This window comes from Uranotaenia lowii, chromosome 1, assembly GCF_029784155.1.
Source record: "Uranotaenia lowii strain MFRU-FL chromosome 1, ASM2978415v1, whole genome shotgun sequence".
NCBI classification, from domain to species: domain Eukaryota; kingdom Metazoa; phylum Arthropoda; class Insecta; order Diptera; family Culicidae; genus Uranotaenia; species Uranotaenia lowii.
In genome coordinates, this window is record NC_073691.1 from 62,665,743 (window position 1) to 62,686,684 (window position 20,942).

The following is a 20,942-nucleotide window of genomic DNA, read 5'->3' on the forward strand; positions in this document are numbered from 1 at the left end:
GGGTATGAAAGTATATGATATTTTATTGCTTAAGCACAGTTTTTTTTATGTTCACATTAGAGAGTTCCTGAAATGTTGCAATCTTCCAAACTTTGGTGCTGATTCTGTATATCAGCGTATAAGCGTCTTGATGAAGTGTATCTGTCAAAAATGAAGAAAAAAAATTCAAAATTGTGATTAGGGAAGAGGATCCCAATTTTGATACAGAAACATGCAATAAAATTGAGAAACATAGATTATATGACACGGTTGGATGAGAAGTTTTATGAAATCTTTATAGCCTAATAAATCTTCTAAATTTGACAATTGAATGGAAATATAAAAGAAATATTAAAACTGAGTGGACATGGAATTGATTACCCAATTAGAACGCTAAATGAACCGACGACAAACTAAACTATGTAGCGAACCAATACCAACGCACCAATACAATAGGGCACCCGACAGCCCCAATAGAACTTGACCATCAATCTCAGCGACCCAATTTATTTCGTTCTCTCGCTCTGGAAAAGTTGATTAAATTTACGAAATCCTGCCTACTGCGAGTAAGTCTAAAAAAGCTTTCATTTGCTTGAACCGATCGATGAAAAAACAGTGAAATTTCTACGAAATTTTAAGATGGTGTCTTTTTTATGTCTGGATTATAAAAAAAAAAATAACACCAATCTAAACTATAGCACAACGCAAAACGAATTGCTTTGCATCGATTCACCAACCAGTCGGTAGTGTATAGAAGCGAGAGACTGAGACACGGGGTGTTTATAATAAATTCTATCCTTAGTGGATGGCTGAGTCGTGCTAATCAATTATTGAAGTCGTCTTCTCTGTGCTCCATGCGACCTACCCCGACCGATCCCTGACTGGCTGACTGACTGAGATAGGGAGCTCCTTGCTTCCCAGCCATGGCTTGGCTGGGTAGAAAAGGAGCGGAAAATAATGTAGGTACTACATGAGCAGCACATCTCAGAAGGAGCGTTCCAAAATTGATAAGAATGAAATTATATTCCGTTCGAAGAAGACGCCTACTCTGACTGGCTGGTTGGTTGGCTGGGATACAATGTGAACTTTGATGGAATTTGTTTCGGCGAAAATCACAGTAGCTGGTGGTGGGAAGCACAAGGACAAGTGAAAGCTGAAAACGTTATGAAAAATTTCCTACCAGTAGTGGTATCGCAGCAGCAATCTGTTGGAAAAGATTTTTCCCTATCGGATGGTTCCGTGAATCGGTTTTGGTTTCGGTTGTTTGCCTTTCCTGTTTCCGTCCGTTTCGGTATGCAGTTGAGGGAAAAAATCACCGGGAATTGCTCCGTCGTCGTCGATGAGGTTTCAAACGTATCGTACCGTAGTGTAGAATCCACTATCACAGAATGTATGTCTGCAAAGTGAGCTCGGAAGAACACAAGAGCATACAAGAAATTGATTGGTTTCCGTTCACAGCGACGACACACTGGGAATCGATTTCCGTACCACTAGCACACCAGAACTTGAGGAGCGTCGTTGGAGTTCAACTTCAACCATCGGCAGACGACCGACGCATTTCACTTGGCAGACTATCTGACTTGGTATATGAGCACTTTGAATGTATATGAGCCCGATGGGGCCGTCGTATGTGTTCCACAAAAGGGGACACACAGTATAGGGCAGGCAGCAAAAACACTAACAAGCGAAGCACCAAGCTCACTTTTAAGATGTAAAATTTACCACTCTAGTAGATTTGGCAAGGATTTTCAAACCATACTTTTCTTATTACTTTCCGTGGCGTTAGCAGCACACAAGAACCATACTTCAGGTAAGCTTCGAAATCATCCTGGAGTTGTTACACTTCCCCAACAACTTCTCTCTCTCTCTCCCGTCCCCAAGAAAAAGGACAAGGCCTACTGCAGTATTTATCCACAGGCTACTTCTTGATCCGGGCAACCTACCGAAACAGGACTGGTATAAAACAATATTTGACCCGCACTTCTTTTTTTTCACTTCTAAAACGCAACAAAAAATCTTTCCACTCGTAGACGACCAAAAAAAGGCAAGGACGGGGACACTTTAGACGCGTTTCACGAGAATCGGCCAGCAGGCAATCCGGTCGGCACTGCTGATAAACTGAGAGTGATTTTCCCATAACCTTCTGGCATGGGCTAGACTGCGTCAACTCTCCGGCCTCGGTCGCGAGACTTCATCTCGGGGAGCTCTTCTAGCAGCGCGGGGGAGATCATCACCCACCCCCGCCTCACCCACAAGCTCTGCTACGTCGTGTCGTTGGCGAACAGCAGCAGCAGCAGCGCCCCAAACAAACAGCATACGCAGCCACGGTAGTGAGAGTGAGTTCCGTTCGATTATCGGTCGGGGGTACCCAACCATGGGTATTTCGCTCCCGGGGATCTTTCGATGGACTGCTCCGGTCGGTGGAGAGCTTGCTCGCTCGCTCACTTTTTCTCTCGGATTGGGGAGCCACTCCATCGAAGCTCGACTCTCGACACAATGATGCCAGCCAGGGATAATTGTAGCAATCTTCTATCTACATATTTAGCTGTTGAAAATTATTCAAGCTTTCGGTTCGATACAACATTCCAAGCTGAAACGCTCTTCAAAACAATCATTGCGTTTGTTTGAATATGAGTAACGAACAACTTAAAAATGGTTCGATTAACAGTATCAGCGCTAGAAGCCTGTTTTCAGAAACTGGTGGGTCACTATCGTTCTTAGAATTACTGGCAATAACAAGTTTTAGTGAGGAAACAAAATTTAACTTTTTTTCATAGTACCTTATTGTTTTTTTTAATAATTTCGTCATATTTTTATCAGATTTTTTCATATTTTTGTCAGATTTTTGTCATCTGATTGTTAATCTGATTGTTAACTTTTGTCATAATTTTGTCATTTTTTGGCATAACTTTGTCATATTTCTATCTCACTTGTCGTAATTTTGTCATATTTTTATCAATATTTTTATATATTTTTGTCAGATTTTTGGCTTTTATTGTTAAATTTTTTGTCATATTTTTGTCAATTTTTAGTTATAATTTCGTCATATTTTTATCTCATTTGCCAAATTTGTATCATATTTGTCATAATTTTACCATATTTTTGTAATAATTTCATATCATTTTGAATTTTTTTTTAACAAATTTTTTAATTTATTGTCAAATTTTTGTCATCTTTTTGTAAAATTTTTCGTCATTATTTTATCAATGTTGTTTTCATGATTTTGACATTTTTACTCATAATTTTATCATATTTTTAACTCATCTGTCATATTTTTGCCAAATTTTTGGTATAATTTTGTCTTAAATTTGTAATTTTTTTTATTAAATGTTTTATATATTTGTTATAGCTTTGTTAGATTTTTGTAAAAAAATTCGTTATAGTTTTGGCATATTTTTATCTCATTGGTCATAATTTTGTCAATTTTTTTGCCATGACTTTGAAAATAAGATAAAAAGGAAAAAAATTGATTAAAAATCAAAAAACATTTGACAAAAATATGACGAAAATTTCACAATAAAGCCAAAAAACTGAGAAAAATATTAAAAAAAAATGATGAAAATATTGTTTTCATATGTTTGTCAGACTTTTTTATTTTATTGTAAAATTTTTAGTCCGAATTTCGTCATATTTTTATCTCATTTGCCAATTTTTTTTGTCATGTTTTTTATATTTTTGCCATATTTTTGTAATAATTTTATCACATTTTTGTACTTTTTTTTCAATTTTTTTCAGATTTTTGTCACCTTATTGATTTTTTTTTGTTATAATTTTGTCTTTTTTCATTATTTTATCATATTTTTATCTCATTTTTCATCGTTTTGCCATATTTCTGTCATAATTTTGTCTTGCATTTGTAATTTTTTTTTAATCAGATTTTTGTAGATTGTTAAAAATGAAATAAAAATATGATAAAATTACGATTAAAAATTAACAAACATTTGACAAAAATATGACAAAAATTTGACAATTGAAGCCAGCAATCTGACAAAAATATAAAAAAAAAAATGATGGAAATATTTCTTCCATTTTTTTTTTATCTTCGTCAGATTTTTGGCTTTAATTATCTGATTTGCCAAATTTTCCTCATGTTTGTCATTAATTTATATCATCATTTTATCTTTTTGTTTTGTATTTTTTTTTATCAAATGTTTCATAGTTTTGTCAGATTATTGTCATAATTTTGTTATTTTTTCATAATTTTGTCACTTTATAATCTCATTTTTCATGTAATTGACCTTATTTTTGTCATTATCATGTCTTTTATTGTAATTTTTTTTATCAATTTTTTTCATATTTTTGACATACTTTAGTCAGATTTTTGTCAACTTATTTCAAAATTTTTCGTAAAATATTATAAAGTTAAATTATCTCATTTGTCATTATTTTGTCAAATTGTTGGCATAACTTTGAAAATGGCATTTCATCAAATTTTTGTCATTTTTTCATAATTTTATCAACTTTTCATCCCATTTTTCATCTTTTTCCATGCTAATACCATTCCAGTTTTTTTATCAAATTTTTCATATTTTTGTCATAGTTCTATCAGATTTTTGTCATCTTATTGTCAAATTATATCATCAAATTATATCATTTGTCATAATTTTGTCAAATTTTTGCTTATTTTTGCAATTGTTTTGAAAATGAAATAAGAATATGACAAAATTACGATTGAAAATTAACAAACATTTGACAAAATATGTCAAAAATTTGACAATTAATTGTAATTTTTATTGTAATTGTGATTTTTATTTACGGGAACCTTCAAGTTACAAAATAACTTAGTGACTAGGTCAAGGAAGACAATTAAAGCCAGAAATCTGACAAAACTATAAAAAAAATTAATGAAAATATATTTTTTTAAATTTTTTTTTAAATTTATGTCAGATTTTTGGCTTTAATTGTCAAATTTTTGTCAATTTTTAGTCATAATATCGTTATATTTTTATCTGTTTTTCCAAATTTTTCTAATATTTTCCATATTTTTACCATGTTTTTGTCATAATTTTATCTCATCTTTGTAATTTTATTTTTATCAAATTTTCCATATTTTTGTTAAATTTTTGTCAAATTATTGTCATCTTATTTGAAATTTTGAAATTTGTCGTCATAATTTTGTCTTATTTTTGTAATTTTTTTTTTAATTTTTCATATTTTTGTCATAGTTTTGTCAGATTTTTGTCAACTTATTGTTAAAATTTTCGTCACGTCACAACTTTATAAAATTTTTGTCATAATTTTATCATTTTATTTTTTTGATAATTTTGTCATTTTTTATCTCATATGTCATAATTTTGTCAAATTTTGCAATTTTTTCCATAACTGAAAATAATTATCAGAATTCTGTAGTTTACAAAAAACATGATCTGGACTATGATTATCCAGAACACAGAAGTTCTATAAGTTATCATGGTTATTGAACCCTAATCCGGTCTTGAGTGTCAATATCACACTATTGGAAGTTTGGCGGCTCGTAACTTCATTCGGGTGCATCCAAATAAAACAATTTCTTCGGGGACCCTCAATTAATTCTTGAAATCTTTATTTTTGCATCACTATTTTTTTATGGACGCAATCTGAAAGCCCAGGAAAAAAATTCCCTAGTCGGACCTTGAGTGTCAATTTGACATTCTTTGCTTAAAACTACTATATCTCTCTTGATTCTCAACCCACTTTCTAAATTTATAGATTTGGAAACCTCGTAATGTGACTTAAATATGTTACTTGGACATTATGCACCTACAACAGTTAAGTTTTCCGTTATTCAAAGCTTAGGAAAAAAAATCCGAAAAAAAATGATTCGAAAAAAGACTGCAGATCAACTAGGAAATGCTGAAAAAAAATTCCCTTACTTTCCAAAAAAGCTGAAGTGAGAAGCTATACGTTGCACATTAAAAATTATTTGTTTTGCAATTTTTATGTCCATGACCATAAAAAATGTAAAAAAAAGTGGTGGAAACACGAAAGATATATTGGTTTTAGTCAGGAGTGTTTATTGATACTCCAGGGACTGTAACGGGTAAATATTTCTGGGACGGATGACGGTTTAAATAAAGCTAAAAATTTAAATTTTAAGCACAAAAACCTTGTCATAAAGACGTCACGTCACGCTGGAATGTGTCATAAGTGGTATCAATTTTCTCCAATACTTAGAAATTTCTACCACGTTTTGTGAATCAACAGATCTTGGGCCTTCCGAAAAGCGAAAAAGACGTTGATGGTCTATGAACTACCTTAAATAAATTTTATTGAAACGAATATTCATAAAAAATCTTACTAGGAATACCAACGCACAGACTGAAAGAAACTGAAAACAATGAAGGTAAATAGACACATTACATACACGTGGAGCTGGTTGTTGACCTTCGAAGATTATTGAATCGAACATTTATAGTTTCTGCTGTACTTACGACTGTCGAAATCGATTCTCGACGTGAAGATACCTAGTGCCTACAGATGGTGGTTTGACTGATATGTTTACCTGCAAACAAACAACATGGAGAAAGGGGGAAAAAACTTCGGTTAGATTCTCCTAACATATGCATGGCGGCGGAAAACAAACTCATATATACTGTCCGGGAAAGTCAATCAATAAGATTCATCTTTTATAAGGTAGAATAACATTTTAGCAACATAACAGCAGCTTGCTGAGAGCAATGACACTTCTTCAATTCATTTTTTATTGTTATTTATGTCCATGTTATTTTGCATCATTTTATGCGCTTTCAAACATCCTGCAAGAAAATTTGGTGAATGGTACTCCCAAAAAATGCAACACTGTCTTCTGTGAATCACCTTCAATTAGAAAAGTGATAAAAATCCATGTCAATATGCTTATGCTTATGATTCATACACAGCCAGATCTTGTCAGCATCCCGGTGAGCAGAAAAAGTACATGTACTACTCATCTTCACTCGGCCGGGCCCACTGTGCAGTATTGGACGCAGAGACAACTGGAACCAAGGGAGGAAGAAACGTGTACAACAGTACCATACGTTTCCATGGTTATAAAATATTTTAAATATTCATGTTGGAAGCACATTTGCTAAAATTTACTGGGCTCCTTGATGGTGGCTCTTGAGAGTTCGTCCTTCTGTGGATGGAAATGTGGTTTGTCTGCACAAAAATCCAAAACATACCGGTGTAAATTGAATCAATTGATAAATTGTAGTATCAAATCGTATTAAACTTTGAATCAATCCACATGTTTCGAATTTTTGTTTACCTTTATCTCTGGTCAATGACCTTGGATATAGCGCCTACACTCGCTCTTGAAAATAAATAATGGAAAAACAGAAAAAAAATCACAAAATCATCACAAAATCTTTCAAAATTAACTATTCCAAAAAATTAGCTGGAGAAAGCTTTGAACACCGATATAATCGATTAACAGTTTGTGACTTTAACCATACATCCATGAATGACCCAGTAACACGAACAATTTAAATGTGTCGTCATAGCAACGAATAATAACGAAGAGAAACGTTCCATATAATTTAAAACCTCACCTCTGATTTACCTTTAGCAAAGGAAACTTTGGTAAATATCGCAAATTTTAAATCTGGAACATGATTTATAAAACGAGCATATGAACAAAATGTTAGGTTCTAAGGCGCAACATAATTTGGTGTCCTTTTATTTGTTTGAAGATTTCATGCGAATTCGTATGCGCATTTCACTTTGCTTCCAGCCACTTGTTTTAAATTATTCTTCTTTAGATGAAAAAGTAGGTTAAAATAGAAAAAAAAACTCCCCGCAAAATGAGGGGGATCACCTCACGTCTTTCTATAAATCAATTGTAGCGGTCGCACCTTTTTAAATTTTAATTTTGTCGAGCCGTGCAAAATGCATCGGTTCTGCCATTTGTGTGCAAGAGGTACGGATCGGTCCGATGCCTTTATCGAGACTTGCATCGAAGGTTGAATTCCAGAGCTTTTTCTTTCAAGGCTAATCCACAAAGCTTTGCGAAGGGGTGGGAAAGAAATAGAAAGGCCCGAATCACGATTGAAAAACGAGCGACGAATTGAGATCGCCAGAATCCCGAAGAATTTGTAAAGATTACTCGGGATTAACGTACTTCCGCCTAAGGTCAACGCCCGAGATTGCTTTCCCTGATCTTCTTCTAGGTTTTGGTAATCTTTTGGAGTGTGACCGAGAAATTCTCGAGTTTTTCGATTGCGGATTCGGTGAAGCCACTAGTTCGATCCTTTATCCGATCGGGTAAAATCTTTATGGACTCGCCTTGAAGGGAGTCTCAGCCGGGCAATTCAACCTTGGTGTGCTGTCCCTATTCTAGGGTGGCGCATAAGCAGCACGCTTGTGTCGGATCGAACTGTGCTGGCTACAAATTGGCGCCCAACGTGGGGCCAAGAAGGTATTTAAGAATTTTCCACTTTTAAGAATTCTAGGGAAGAAAATCCCGGATTGGAACATCAGTTCAGAATAAATTGATAGGAAAGATCATGAAACGAACTCACAGGAAGTGTGGAAGTGTGTTTCCTCTTGCAGTGGATCATTCAACGATGTCAACTACTGGAGGAGGATGAAATCAACGAAGAATCGGGTCGGGCACATACAATGAAACATGCAATTGTTGATCACTATGCTTCATCTACTAATCCCAAAAAAATCACAATTTCACAATGACAAACTGCTTAAACTTCAAAAATTTTATTTTCACCGCGATGGAGCGAAAAAAGACCGAAATCCATGTCTAAATGGATTAAAAGAGAAAATAAACAGAATGCGGTGGTCAAATCGTGCACTAGAAAGTTGGACATCTGCGGAGTGAAATGCCGAAAAAATGGAATGCGAAACGTACTTTTTAGCCAACCCCGGATAGTGAGAATCGATCGATCGAATCGATCCGCTGCCCTCTAGGTTGCAAAGAAATCTCCCCGTTGACCACTTGATAAAACCTGCTCATCATCTACTCTACTTAAGTTGTATTCAAATTAAAATACCAGAAAATATTTTATAGCTGGCTTAAGAATGGGTTTTCAGGATATTTCTTTTTTTTTATTCAATTTTTATGGGACTTTCAGAGGGTTAAAAGAGGTTAGAAAGTTTTTCATCATCAGCTTTTTATTAAATAATATTAGGAACAATCGTTTCTAAAACATACAAATGCGATTACGGTGCTGTAAAATCGGGCTTGTGATATAGCTCAGTTGATAATTGGTCCGTAAACGAACGAATTAGTGAGGTGAATAAACGTCAGCTTTGCTTGAACTGTTTGCGTCCTGGGCACATAGCCAATGATTGTTCAAGAGGATCGTGTTTGCGTTGCGAAGGAAATCATCACACCCTTTTGCATTATGATCAATCACATTTTCCCCGATCTTCACCATCGTACGTTCCACGCGAGCGCGTTAATCCCGATTTGTCAAGGCAATTAACACAAACCAGATCAAATTCACAAAGTCAAACACACCAGGCACACAATCAAAACTCCCCACACACTACAACATCGTATCCTGTAGTTCAATCACTTGCTCTGCAACCTTACCCACAATACACCACAGGCATTCAGACATCACATACGTTTGAAGCTATGCATAATACATCCAACTACTTACCCCTTCAAGTTCTCATGTCAACAGCAGTAGTGCGGATAGAAGATCATGGTAACTACTCTTACGCTCGAACTTTGCTAGATTCTTGCTCTGAATTCTATTACATTAGCACCAACCTAGCAAGAAAGTTGACACTCCCGGAAAAACGAGAAAGATTGCAGATTCAAGGAATAGGAAATGCATCCGTCACATCAACGAAGTCCGTTGAAGCCCGCATTCGTCCGAGGCTTTCAACAATTTCAAGTTTCTGCGAGGATATACGCTTTCATATTTTGCCAAACATCACTCGCATTTTGCCTATAAAACCGGTTCCACTAAGGCATCATAGTACGCCAGAAAAGTTGATATTAGCAGACCCAGAGTTCTGGAAGCCGAGTCCAATCGACATGATCATTGGAGCTGAATATTTCTACGATTTACTACAAGTAGGAAAACGAAAATTCATTGATGATGGACCGATTCTCCAAGAATCAGTCCTTGGATGGATAGTCTCTGGAAAAGTAGTGGAAGATCATTCAGAAAATCGTTTTAAAAATAATTCAGTAAACCTTTCAGTAATTCGTTCAGACGCTCATTTAGATGCTCGTTCAGACGCTCATTTAGCTGCTCATTCAGATGCTGGTTCAAACGCTCATTTAGCTGCTCATTCAGATGCTCGTTCAGATGCTCATTTAGCTGCTCATTCAGATGCTCATTCAGATGATCGTTCAGACGCTCATTTCGCTGCTCATTCAGATGCTCGTTCAGACGCTCATTTAGCTGCTCATTCAGATGCTCGTTCAGACGCTCATTTAGCTGCTCATTCAGATGCTCAATCGGATGCTCGCTTAGACGCGCATTTAGCTGCTCATTCAGATGCTCGTTCAGACGCTCAATTAGCTGCTCATTCAGATGCTCATTCAGATGCTCGTTCAGACGCTCATTTAGCTGCTCATTCAGATGCTCATTTAGATGCTCGTTCTGACGCTCATTTAGCTGCTTATTCAGGTGCTCATTCAGGCGCTTATTTAGCTGCTCAGCAGATGCTCTTTCAGACGCTCATTCAGACGCTCATTCAGACGCTTATTCATCTGCTCGTTCAGATAATCATTCAGCTGCTCATTCAGTGGAACTTTCAGATCACCATTCAGAAACCCATTCGGTAAACCATTCAGAGGAATCTTCAGCACTACGTTCAGAATTACTTTCTAGTCAGAGAATCACATCTAGTTTTGTGAGTTCAACTGCGGAACTGCAGGAGCTTATTGCCAGGTTTTGGGAGCTAGAGTCGTGTCACGTAAAAAGCGTTTATTCTGTTGAAGAAACAGCATGTGAGGAACATTTTCAGCAGAATACAATTCGTGAATCACGAGGTCGGTTCATAGTCAGCCTGCCCAAGAAACCAGACATTATCCGAAGACTGGGTGATTCTAGGAATATTGCAATGAGGTGATTCATCGGGTTAGAAAAGAGACTTTTAGCCAATTTTGAACTGAAGGACATATTCGAGACTGGATAACCTTTAGAGATATGTTCCTCAGCTTAATCGTCAATAATGGTCAGCTCTCATCGATGGACAAATTTATCTATCTAAGAACGTCAGTAACAGAAGATGCCCTACAAGAAATAAGCTCGATCGAATTGGCAGCGGACAACTATCAAGTTGCTTGGGAAGCACTTGAAAAGCGTTATTTATGAGAATAAAAAACTTATCGTCAAGGCCCATCTCGATGCTTTGTTTGCGATTGAACCCATTCAACGAGAAAACAGGGAAACTTTCAATCGTTTGATAGGAGATTTTGACAAAAACCTACAGATGTTGAGCAAAATAGGTGAATGTACTGAAAATTGGCAACTATACTTGCTCACATGGTGAGTGCTAGATTGGATGAAGTAACCCTTCGCTATCACAACTCTAAGGAAGTTCCGAAATTGATAAAATCATGGATCAATGTTTAGTTCTTCAATCCCCACCACATTTTCAGAGCCAGAATTTCGACGTTCGAGGATGACAACAACACATGTTTCATCGCTAACCAGAAGGCAATGCGTTTTTTGTAGAAGATCTGCTCACCGAGTTAACGACTGTACAACATTCAGGAATCGGTCCTTTGAACCGGATGAAACCCCGTTTTTTTACATTCGTAGTGATTTCGGACAAAAAGGTGCATGTGGACAATTGCTATAGGTGTTGAGTGAAGTCGCCATCGCGAAATCTATTGTGCGAGAAACATTTCGCCATTGCATCATCACCAACGCCGCAAAACCCCAACTAGTTGACGTCGTGTCTCTAACGCTTGCTTGGTTGACTGCCACAATAAAAAGTCAAGTTTTAATTGAACGTGAAGTGTTTGATTGGACTATAAGTATCCGTTCTACCCCATACCCGTGTGAACGAAATAAGTGGCGAAAAGTGCACTCCGTTGGAGCCTTCATTGCCCACAATCAGGACAAACGAATGCAGTCCTCCACTTTGTGAGAAGTTTCGGTCGTCCAACAGCAGCAACTTTATACAGTTCACTACCGCAAACTCGGACGATCCGAAACATTGGTAATTGGCAGTTGTCTCCTGAGCAGATGTCCGCGAGTTCGAGCCCAAGAGTAAACATCGAACACAGTTGTACCGAATCAGTTTTTCAATAACGATCCGCCAACTGCAACGTTGATAAAGTCGCGAATGCCATAAAGATGGTGAAACTACTATAATCTAAACATAAAAAATGGTGCTGTAACCCGAAGCAGGCAACCCATTTTCAACTACATGTGGGGACGTCAAACAACGAGTCTGTGGCACGGAATCAGCCCAGGTAACATTGAAATCACTTCGAGCATTACCAAGACGTGATTCCAAGGTAGATCGAAGCTAAAATAGATATAAATAGACGATCACTTTTAGTGTCGTAGGTAAAAATTGGTGCTTTTTAATATTCAAATCATTTAAATGTTTTTGAAAATCATGAAAAGATTCCACCAATAAACGGGCAATTTCCCTTCGACCGATCTTAAAAGAAATCTTCACATCCTTGACGGAAGTGACGATTTCTTTCCGAAAGGCATTGAAGTCTGAAATCGTGACCGTAATTGGTGGAACCTTTTCATTTTTAAGAGTATAACATGAAGAAAGGGGTTTCTTATTACTCTTATCAGAATTAAATTTGAATGTTTTTTTTCACCACCGATGTCATGAAGAACATCGAATATATTTTAAAAATTTCAACTTTTTGGCCGATGGACCTGAATGAGGTTCGGCTATTCTTTTTCTTCTGGCTTTCGCGCCGGCCGATGACTTTCCCATGCTGTGGCAAGAAAATGGTATGACCTAGTGATCCTACATGTTAAAGAAGCAACGTCTGAAACACAAAATTCCAATCGAAACAAAAGAATTGTCAAAATCGATTCCAATCGATCCGAGCTTTTGTAGTAGCGCTCTTAGTTTTCTAGTTGAAAACTCAACCAAAGCGAGTATTGTGATTACTATTGTAGTTCAAGCAAATTATTTTAAATCTCGTCATATGAAAATCAAATGTTGCTTTGTTGGATTTTGTAAAAGTTTGATATGTAAAATATATTAGTAGGTACCAAGGTACATATTTTCTTGAAAAGCTCAAATTAAAAATTCTCTTAGCCATATAAAAGTGCTTGGATTTCTAATCGAAAGCGAACCAAAAACACAATATCATTAGAAACGCAACGTAACGCCTTCTCAGCATGATGTTCTTTTGTTCATGATAAGTTCAACGAGCAGCTGAGCTACTGTCAAAGCATTATTCTGGATAAATCAATACCAATATCAGTCAGTGAAGGGAAGGTACCGTACATGTATCTTTTCAGCAATGACGGAGCGCTTTTTCAAATCCATCCTCCTCTTGCTACCAGCCAGCTAAATCCATGAGGATTCGATTGACGTAATGATATGCCACCGGCAGCCACCGCCGTCATCGAGAAATTAATCTGTTCAGCGCTCCCGATAAAACACGTGCGGACTTTCTTAAATATTCATATCAAATCAAAACAGCTGCTGTTGTTAACGTTGAGGGAGGAAAGACGGTATTGTTTTATTTTTCGTAGAATAAGTAGAAAAATACTCGACTCCTGAAACATAAACGTCAAGCATGAATTACACCTTTGATGGATCAAAGTTTCAATAATACGCATTCCTTGGAGGGGCTATTATCACTTTCGGTCATTTTACCTCTGAGGGGTTACAGAAAGTGAGGAAAAAGTTCAACGATTGAATTCTACAAGTAGGTACCTATCACTCATGGAGAAGACAGCGCGACGTTGTTATGCCGAAGGGGAAATAGATTGTCATCCAAGAAAATAATCGATGACACCGTCTCCAGGATCGAAAGTTGCTACCAGCGACAGGTAAACAACTGTCACTTGAGATTGTAAATTCCTGGAGAAAGACTACACCGCCTAGGCGAAATGTAATTCCATTAGAAGCCGGATAACGAGATCCTTGGGCTATGGTATTTTTAGATTATTGCAGTAGATCATTGACGACGGAACATGAATAATAGAATTTTATCGATAGGACTATTTATTCAATAACAAAAAAGTGCCAGAATTACTGTTTTTGAAATTCTTAACATTTTTTTAAATGTCTTTTTGGTTAAATTTCCGTTTTCGGTCTGTTTCAGATAGAGAGAGAGACTATTGAAGGATATGTTTCGCCTTTCCTATACCCAAATCACGGACAAATCTGATGAAAACTGGTCCACGAATCGGTTGGTGTCCCTTTTGATCCCAAATCCCGAATCGCCCGAATCAAGACGAGAGCACCCAACCAGTAGGTGTAGTAGGCAAGCAAATATAGGATAGACCTAGTAGGCGTTGACAGTCGAGAGCCTGCTGATGGAAATGTTTTCCGGTGTAAATACGTTCCACCCCAAAAGGCTCACAGCAGGCGGCCTTCACATCACCCCCTCTCAAGCTACTTTCCGGTTAATGTGTACGTTTGTAAGTCGATGTGTGTGTGTGTTTTTTTCCATATGTATGCGCATACGCTTCCACCAGATGTAGGTAGATGTTTCTGTGCCCCAAAAATGTGTTCTTGGAAAACCTATCAAAGAGAGGGGCCAACTTTTTCAGCCGTCAAATGGCAGCCAAATGTCCCACACACCACACAGTGAATCAGTATTACACGTTAGCGAGGGGTCTTTGAAATGATAGCTACGTGATACGGCTCATGTGTGGGAGAAGCGAATTGACACATTCTCAGCGGGGTGTTTTAAAACATTTTCTTTATAACTGAACAATTCGGAAATGTTCTAATTGAATAAAGTAGGCATTGGAATTCGGGCGTACCTACATTACAAGAAATTGTTTCTTCAAGGATAAATGCAATTCAAGAAACAATTAAAGCTCCTATAGGTTTTGTAATCAAATGATGGTTATGTTTTCATAAAAGATTAAGATTATTGATTTAAAATAGGAACAAACTTTTGCTCATATTATAGCGCTCCTGGTGGAGGGTTTTGGAAGTTCTTGGCACCCACGTGTTGGGAATTTTGTCAGTTTCTCGTATGTATTTTTGACATTCTGCAAAGCAACTGTACTTTGAAACAATCAACATGGAAGCCGAAAAAAGGGAAACCATTGTGCGCAGTTATTTGGAAAACCCATTGTGGTCTGCATCTAGGCTTTCTAAACAGCTGAACTTGCCCAGAAATACCGTATGGTGCATTATCAAACGGTTTAAGGAAATAGTGACGACGATTCGGAAGCCTCAAGCCAATCGCCATAGCTCAAACGATGCACGAAGATGGTGTACGCCGCCTAATGAGCCGTGTTTCAGGGAAAGATCGAGAATTCCTTCGAAACTGTGACGAGTAATTTTATCCGTATTTATGAAGAAAACGCCACATTTGTATAAAAAAATATCTTGAATTCAATAAGTAACTGAAATACATACTGAAAAAAATCACACATTCAATTGCGGATAATTCATCACAGTCAACTCGTATTGCGTCACAATCTTCTACAAACTTGTTTGTCATTGTTTGAACAACAATTTCTGAAATTATGAGCTTTCTAGCACACTGGAGACATATTTTAGAACACAAAGAGTGAAAGTGTGTCGATTTTTCATACATTTTGCCGAAAATCTCCATACAAATTTCAAGTTCTTTGCGCCAGCTCGTGTTCCTGCCAAAAGACCTGAAACTTTCAGAAAGTCATTTTTTTACCTAAATGCACCAATCTAGGGGGTGCCGCGTTGAAAAAAAATGTTGTAGAAATCATCCAATACAAATTTGGGCCAGTCTACTGAAGCATGCTTTATAAGAGTTTTCTAATGTAGTGTAAAGCACTTACAACACTACTTTATAGGACTGTATCGAAAACTTTAAAGCTGGGGTGGCCAGAATTTTCAACAGATGGGCCACATTTTAGTTCTGAGACTTGCTTGCGGGTCACACAAAATTTTTTTTTCTTAAGTATAAAATGCAAACGAATTTCAGTGGATTACCTAAAGTACAAATTTAGTCAAATATTTTTATACGTTTTTTTTAAATAAATATTTCCGAGATTCAGTACAGATTTTTACCAGTTCTAATTTATTTGATCAATACAAAAATTTAAAAGTGTTCAATATACTTTTAACGAGTCAACAGACGAGATAATACCTTCCAATTCAGTCTCAATGCATGAGTTATGAAATAAATTCAATTTTCTCGACGAAACTTCACACACACAGCGAATTTAAGAGATTTTAAGCTTTCTGGGCTCATTCATCCCATAAGGATAACTCTTCAGAGCAGGAATGTTCAAAATAAAATATCCTTCCTAAGCTTTTCACATTTTAGATGATTTTTTCTTACGCTCTTTAATTATAAAAATAAAAAATATATAAAAAGAGTTCTTCCGTGTTTTGTTCTTGTGTTGTTCTTTGGTAAACTTTCAAAATATGCTCATATCCAACCTAAAAATTTAAAATTTTCATGATCGTTCTTTTAAAATTTCTCATTTTATCAAATTTATATTCAATAAGTGGGTAAGCCGTTCATAAAAAGGATAAATTAATGTTTATTTTTAAATTATCATTGTCATACCTTTTTGAAATAAAAAAAAAAACAAGAATAAGCAAATTACTATGAAAAAATAAATGTTTATAAAAGTTCCCTTTCTCCGTAATATGTAAGTATCAAATCAGATAAATGTTACCTAACTGGATATTTTAATTGCAGTGTCTGGCTTTAAAAATATGATCACTTACTAGGCCGCTAATCATATATTTTCTAAATTATATTCTCTTTCAATTTTTGATGAACTTACAGATAAAATAGCTTCTCAATCTGAAAGATACATGATACATATCAGTCATCTCGCTTGTCAAATTGTCTTTGGTGGAGCTTGTTTAAATACCACCAATTTGGAGAGAAATGATTTTTCTATCAAAAACAAAGCACATTAATTAGCGATCAGCGTTTTGATGCCCATTTGATGCCCATTTCCCATATACCATTGCAACTAAATTAAAAAAAACGTAACTAATACTAAGACATACAATTTCGATTCAATTCAAAAATTGTTACCTTTTTCTGTTGAAGTTAAATACAAATAAAGTACAGAGTTTTTTAATTTTTAAATCAATTACAACAAGCTGAATATTTTTTGTTGGTAAACAAAGTTTCGAAAATAGAACTCGAATTGCAAATACTAGAAGTTTTTATCAAAATATAACTCCGATAATGGTGTAATTACAATAAAATGTGATATTTTTACAAGCTAGATTTAAATTATTTTGAGCTTCTGTTTGATTTGTTTCAATCGAAGTTTACAAATGATTCTTCGGACTAAACATAAATAATTATTTACTTTCTCATTATCATTTAAGAGTACTGAGTTATTCGAGTTCTTTCGTAATTTATGAGTATATCTCCCTGACGCCTTCCAATTTTTTCAAAATTATACTGGTTTCCGCTTGAAGACTCTCAACGCTCCCAGAATAGTGGAGGCCACCTTCAATATGAAGTAACTTAATTGCTAATTTATTGCATAGTTCGTTATTTCTAGGAACAAAAAATATGTAAAATGTTGTAAAAAATTAAGAATATATGAGTGTTTCCCTTTTGTTTGATATAGTCGGATTTTTTTAATGATGTAGTAGGAAAACATTCAATTCTGAAAAAGCTTCGCGGGCCACAAAAAGACAGACGCGGGCCACATGTGGCCCGCGGGCCATGGTAAAGCAACATCTTTCTGTGAATAAGAATGAAATAAGTATATTATTATTTTTATTTCCTATTCCGTTTATTGAAGATCAGTATGATTAGAAACGATATCATGGTTAATATAATTAAAAATATTAAGAATAATCGCACTTTTGATGAAATGCCTTCCATCAGGTTCTTCACAGAAGCTTTTGTGCATTTCCTGGATGCTGCCTTCTTATTTTTCTCGAATTCTTCCATGCTTTGAGAAACTGTCCCCTCCTTCCTAAAGATCCTCTTCACAATCGCCCAGTACACAGCAAAAATTATTTTCTGTAAAATTACGCAAATGTCCTGTAACAAAAAGAGCAGGACATTTACCGTAATTTTACAAGTCGAAATACAAATGATGTGACATTTAATTTTTAGTGTACAACTTTTTTACAGGACATTTGCTGTAATAATAAATGAACCTAGTTAACCTTAAAGGAAAATAGCTAAAAATAGCAGGTTTTGTTAATTACAGGTTGATTTTTTTCAAAGGTTGCAGTTTCAGTGACACGTAATAGTCAACAAAAATTTCTGTGTATTGTTCAATTGGTCGGAGATCTAGACAATTTGGTGGATTGATGATTTTCTCGACGAATTGGATGTTATTGTAATGCTTGAAAGCCGCTGCAGTACAGGCTTGACGTAATGTGCAGAAGAGAGGGGGTTACTGATGCTTTATTTATTCATCTTTGTAAACTTGAGCATCTTTAAATGTTTAAGTCACCGTCAGGGATTGAAATGCTCTTGCTCAAGCGGCTGAGCATCAACGCTCTTGAAGCTCGAGAGCGAAGAAAGCTGGAGCCAATTCTAGCCCACCAATAAATGCTCAAATTAAGCTCATACCTCTTCTGGCTCTAGGAGACAAGGTTTTGCATTTTGCTTTGAGTTTGTTAGCTCAAGGAGCCGAAATTTCTTGAGCTTGCTGGCTCAGCAAAATTGTAACACTTGAGCCAAATGATGTGTATTGACTTTGCTATTGTGGTGCTGTGTGAGCCAACGGCTTTTTTATGCACCAGGAACTGTGGAAGGGCTTGTTGGGATTAATAAAATGAATATTAAAGATTTCTTGTAACTGGTAAAAGTTACCAGCACTAGTAACTATGAAATAGTAAAATTTACAATTTTTCGGGAAAAACGCCAAATGAAAGGGCTTTTTGCGAGGTTAATAATCCTATCCTCAATGTTAGAGAGTTCTAGTTACTAGTAAAAGTTACCAGCACTAGTAACTATGAAATAGTAAAAATGACATTTTTTCGAGAAAAACGCCAAATGAAAGGGCTTGTTGCGAGGATTATTAAAATCAATGTTAGAGAGTTCTAGTTACTAATAAAAGTTACCAGCACTAGTAACTATGAAATAGTAAAATTTACAATTTTTCGGGAAAAACGCCAAATGAAAGGGCTTTTTGCGAGGATTATTAAAATCAATGTTAGAGAGTTCTAGTTACTAGTAAAAGTTACCAGCACTAGTAACTATGAAATAGTAAAATTTACAATTTTTCGGGAAAAACGCCAATTGAAAGGGCTTGTTGCGAGGATTATTAAAATCAATGTTAGAGAGTTCTAGTTACTAGTAAAAGTTACCAGCACTAGTAACTATGAAATAGTAAAATTTACAATTTTTCGGGAAAAACGCCAAATGAAAGGGCTTTTTGCGAGGATTATTAAAATCAATGTTAGAGAGTTCTAGTTACTAGTAAAAGTTACCAGCACTAGTTACTATGAAATAGTAAAATTTACAATTTTTCGGGAAAAACGCCAATTGAAAGGGCTTGTTGCGAGGATTATTAAAATCAATGTTAGAGAGTTCTAGTAACTATTAAAAGTTACCAGCACTAGTAACTATGAAATAGTAAAATTTACATTTTTTCGAGAAAACGCCAAATGAAAGGGCTTGTTGCGAGGATTATTAAAATCAATGTTAGAGAGTTCTAGTAACTAATAAAAGTTACCAGCACTAGTAACTATGAAATAGTAAAATTTACATTTTTTCGGGAAAAACGCCAAATGAAAGGGCTTGTTGCGAGGATTATTGAAATCAATGTTAGAGAGTTCTAGTTACTAGTAAAAGTTACCAGCACTAGTAACTATGAAATAGTAAAATTTACAATTTTTCGGGAAAAACGCCAATTGAAAGGGCTTGTTGCGAGGATTATTAAAATCAATGTTAGAGAGTTCTAGTTACTAGTAAAAGTTAGCAGCACTAGTAACTATGAAATAGTAAAAATTTCATTTTTTCGGGAAAAAGCCAAAAGAAAGGGCTTGTTATGAGGATTATTAAAATCAATGTTAGAGAGTTCTTGTAACTAGTAAAAGTTACCAGCACTAGTTACTATGAAAAAGTAAAATTTACAATTATTCGGGAAAAACGCCAAAAGAAAGGGCTTGTTGTGAGGATTATTAAAATCAATGTTAGAGAGTTCCAGTTACTAGTAAAATTTACCAGCACTAGTAACTATGAAATAGTAAAAACGCCAAAAGAAAGGGCTTGTTATGAGGATTATTAAAATCAATGTTAGAGAGTTCTAGTAACTAGTAAAAGTTACCAGCACTAGTTACTATGAAATAGTAAAATTTACAAATTTTCCGGAAAACGCCAAATGAAAGGGCTTGTTGCGAGTATTATTAAAATCAATGTAAGAAATTACTAGTTACTGGTAAAAGTTACCAGCACTAGTAACTATGAAATAGTCAAATTTCGAAATTTTCGGGAGAAACGCCCAATGAGAGGGCTTGTTGCGAGGATTATTAGAATAAATGTTAATGTTTTAAAAATTTGTAAGTTTTAATATTTCATAGTTACTAGTGATGGTAACTTTTACTAGTTACTTAAACTCTCTTACATTGATTTTAATAATCCTCACAAAAAACCCTTTCATTTGGCGTTTTTTTTTCCGAAAAATTGTAAATTTTACTATTTCATAGTTACTAGTCTGGTAACTTTTACTAGTAACTAGAACTCTCTAACATTGATTTTAATAATCCTCGCAACAAGCCCTTTCATTTCCCTTTTTCCCCGAAAAAATGTCATTTTTACTATTTCATTGTTACTAGTGCTGGTAACTTTTACTAGTTACTAGAACTCTCTTACATTGATTTTAATAATCCTCGCAACAAGCCCTTTCATTTGGCGTTTTTCCCGAAAAATTGTAAATTTTACTATTTCATAGTTACTAGTGCTGGTAATTTTCACTAGTTACTAG

The 20,942-nt window shown here is 35.5% G+C and overlaps 1 protein-coding gene across 11 annotated transcripts in view; it reads right to left on the reverse strand.

The window, feature by feature from the left end:
* The window catches only part of LOC129739465 (calcium/calmodulin-dependent protein kinase type II alpha chain), a 205,776-nt gene that overhangs the window by 99,110 nt on the left and 85,724 nt on the right, over nt 1-20,942 (reverse strand). For 2 of the 11 annotated variants that reach the window (XM_055730930.1, XM_055730927.1), the window contains exon 1: nt 1,160-1,916. The exons of 8 other annotated variants lie outside the window; for them this stretch is intronic. The gene's annotated coding sequence lies outside the window, so the exon portion shown is untranslated. One more of the 11 variants, XM_055730932.1, reaches the window with a different exon arrangement.